The 3,322-nt window shown below is 37.8% G+C and overlaps 1 non-coding gene across 1 annotated transcript; it reads right to left on the bottom strand.

The window, feature by feature from the left end:
- Positions 1-376: 376 nt before the first annotated feature.
- LOC129400470 (U6 spliceosomal RNA) lies at positions 377-481 on the bottom strand. The gene has a single exon (XR_008627708.1). It is a non-coding gene; the product is annotated as a U6 spliceosomal RNA (small nuclear RNA).
- Between the last annotated feature and the right edge of the window lie 2,841 nt (positions 482-3,322).

The raw sequence follows: 3,322 nt of genomic DNA, 5'->3' as shown, positions 1-3,322 counted from the left end.
CTCCTGTAACCAAATGCCTACTTTTGTTAATATCTAATCCTTTATATTATATCCCTTCCTGCTTAAAATAGTGCTTCATCCTCAATTACCCCTTGATGATACACTGCCTTTCCTTTCAAGCAAAAAACAAAATCATCAGAGAGAAGACTCAACTGGTAGCACATTGGCTCTTTCAAAAACTATAAGCTATGTGTCTATCACATGTTTACTTACACTGCATAATTATAAGACATTTGTATGTAAATATATCCATTTTTAAATGAATATGTTATATTTTAGAGTAGAAAGCAAGAATATGCCAGGAAATGTTTCTCTGGATCTCTCCAGGATGAAAAGAAATAGACAAGAAATTACAGTTCGAAAGGAGAAACAGATTTGCCACATTATTTTTATCTATTTTAACTTGTATTATCCTTGCGCAGGGGCCATGCTAATCTTCTCTATATCCTTCCAATTTTAGTATATGTGCTGCCGATAGCACAGTGGTTGGGCGTTCGCCTTTCACGCGGCCGACCCGAGTTCGATTCCTTCGCCCCTCTCGGAGAGCCCCGCAAGCTACCGAGAGTATTAAGCCCTTAAGGCAGAGCCTGGCAAGCTACCTGTGTGTATTGGATATGCCAAAAACAGTAACAATAAGTCTCTAAATGAGAGATGTTACTGGTGCCCACTCGAACAAATCGATGAGCAACAGGATGACAATGATTACAGTAATTACAGTGATTTTAACTTGAACAATTCTTACTATTTTAACTTGTACAATTGCTAAGAATTTCTTAACAAGAAATTATCCATGTGCTTCTCTAGCATCATGAAATTTAAACTAAAATGCATTAATCACATCTGAGGCCAGTGACTTCCCTGAAGACACAGTAACCCTACATGGCTCATCTCAACCCGGAGTTAACTAAAACAAGGATAGGAGACCTCAGTCCACAGGCCAGCTTTCTCCCCGTGTTTGTGTTATCAGGTTCTTAATAAATTCTTAGGTATCACATCCACATGGATATTCACGTTTTCTACATTGTCCTACTGACAGAACAACGAAGTATTTCCCAGAAAGGTGAGTGATCCTGAAAAATGAAAAATAATATTCTAAGTAAAACCTCAGATATGAAAGTGTAAAGTTATAAATAAGAAAGTGAATCAAAATTTTGTTTCCCAGTATGCTATCTGAATAATTGACACATTGGAATTTAAAATAAGTATGTAACTTAAAGATTTCAGGGAGGCGTTTGTGTTGTTTAAAAGGCCATTTTTTCCTCCTAGAAGAAATGATGTGCTCATGAATAAATTTCACCCACACATTATGTGGCCTGGCTTTGTTTGCAACACAGCCAGTTTAATAGGAAGTAGACAATAGGAAACAAAACTGGAAAAGATTGTCTCAGAACAGAGGTTGTGCTAAAATATCTAGCTTATCTCTTCCTCAGGTTCATCTGAAGTTTCACCTCACCTTTATTGGGCCATAATTACTTTGATCTTCTGAGTTTTTAAAAATTAAACATTTTTAAATAACCACAGCATATTCCTTTCAGTTTAATTTCAGCTAATACTGGGAGAAATCTGTCTCTTCTTATCACACAGCACTTTCAGAGGAACAAGTTCAAATTCAACCCAGCAGAGTTAATTGCCAGCGAACTCAGCTACACTTAAGCCTTATCAGTGAAAGAGCACTTTAGAGCCAAGAGCCCAGCCTATGTGTGGATATCCTAACTACACCGATTATGTTTCTCATCTGAATGACCTTGAACAAGCACTCTGGCTCCAACTTTCCTCACCTATAAAACAAGAATCTTGCCTTAAAGTATGGCACGCTCATCCAAAAAAAAAAAAAAACTGTTATTCCAAGACTTATTTTCCAGATGTCAAATACAATCTAGCTGAGGTTACACACTCCACAAGGTGAATGCAATTTTTCTAACCATTCCAAGTACAACCCCCCACCAGTCCCAAATTCAACATTTACAGAGCAAATGTGACCTGACTACTGTGTTTGATGCTATATATGTAACAAAGGAAAACCCCACGCTGGAGGGAGATAAGGAATTGACCTTGAAGAAGATAAATCAGACAGATGATATGGTATTTCATGCATAAAGCCAAAACCCAAAAGACAAATTAGTAAGCACAGATCAGATGAGGCACAACGGCATGAGACAGTATAAACACACAAACACACAGACACACACGCGCGCGCACACACACACACACACACAGCATGAGATGCCAAGAGAGTTGATCAGAATTTACTGGCAATAGTTCTTTTCTGAGTATCACAAATAAGTTTATGAAATGAAAGGGAAGTAAAAAATGTAGAATATTTAAGGCTAAGAAAAACAGAAAAACATAAATGAACATTTAAGTAGTTAAAGTTTATGGTAAAGCTTTACCGTAACTTGTAGTGTTGAAGTTTATAATATCAATGTACATAACTAGCGTCCCCCCACACCACACACACACACACACACACACACACACACACACACCAAACCAAAGTACCAAAGTACCAAAATACCGACAGCCCTGCACACGGCTCCAGTGACAACTCTAGTTGCTCTAGTTGGGCCTTATTTTCCCAATTCTCCAAAGCTCACTGCTCAGTAACTGAGTTTGTATTCCAAGATCAAGAGCTTGTCATTGTTTCATGCTGTATTTTCTTGCTTTCTCTCTCTTTATTCCACAGATGAGTGAAATACCAGCTGGTATTTCTCTGACTCCCTCTGACTTACTCCACTTAGCAAGATACCTTCAATTTCATCCACATTACAGCAAACGGCAAGAATTCATTTTTTCTTATAACTACATTATATATATCATACCATCATTTCTGAATCCATCTATTGGACATTTTGATTGTTTCCTTATCTTGGCTGTTGTATTAAGTGCTACAAAGGACATAGGAATGCATACATCTTTATCCAGTTTATCCACTTTGCCCACATTTATGATGGCCTCACCTCATTTTGTGTGTCTGCAGGAATTATTTATGTGTAATTTTTATAAGGGTTACCCCCTTTTATTTTTTATTTTCTTTTTTTTATTTATTGAACCACCATACGAACAGTTACATAGTTTTCCAGTTTAAGTCTCAGTCATGCAATGATCAAACAGCCATCCCTTCACCAGTGCACACTTTCTACCACCAAGGACCCCAGCATACCCCCCATCCCACCCCTCCCCCTGCCTGTGTGGCAGATAATTTCCACTTTACTCTTACTCTACTTTGATTGCATTCAATATTTCGACAAAAGAGCCACCACTGTTATTTGGAATTTTCCCCAACAATCAGACCTGCCGAAAAGGCATCATTAGACAATTTGTT

Source organism: Sorex araneus, chromosome X (assembly GCF_027595985.1).
Source record: "Sorex araneus isolate mSorAra2 chromosome X, mSorAra2.pri, whole genome shotgun sequence".
In the NCBI taxonomy this organism is placed as follows: domain Eukaryota; kingdom Metazoa; phylum Chordata; class Mammalia; order Eulipotyphla; family Soricidae; genus Sorex; species Sorex araneus.
Note: the sequence above shows the minus strand (reverse complement) of the source record. Positions and strands in the feature narration are given on the sequence as shown.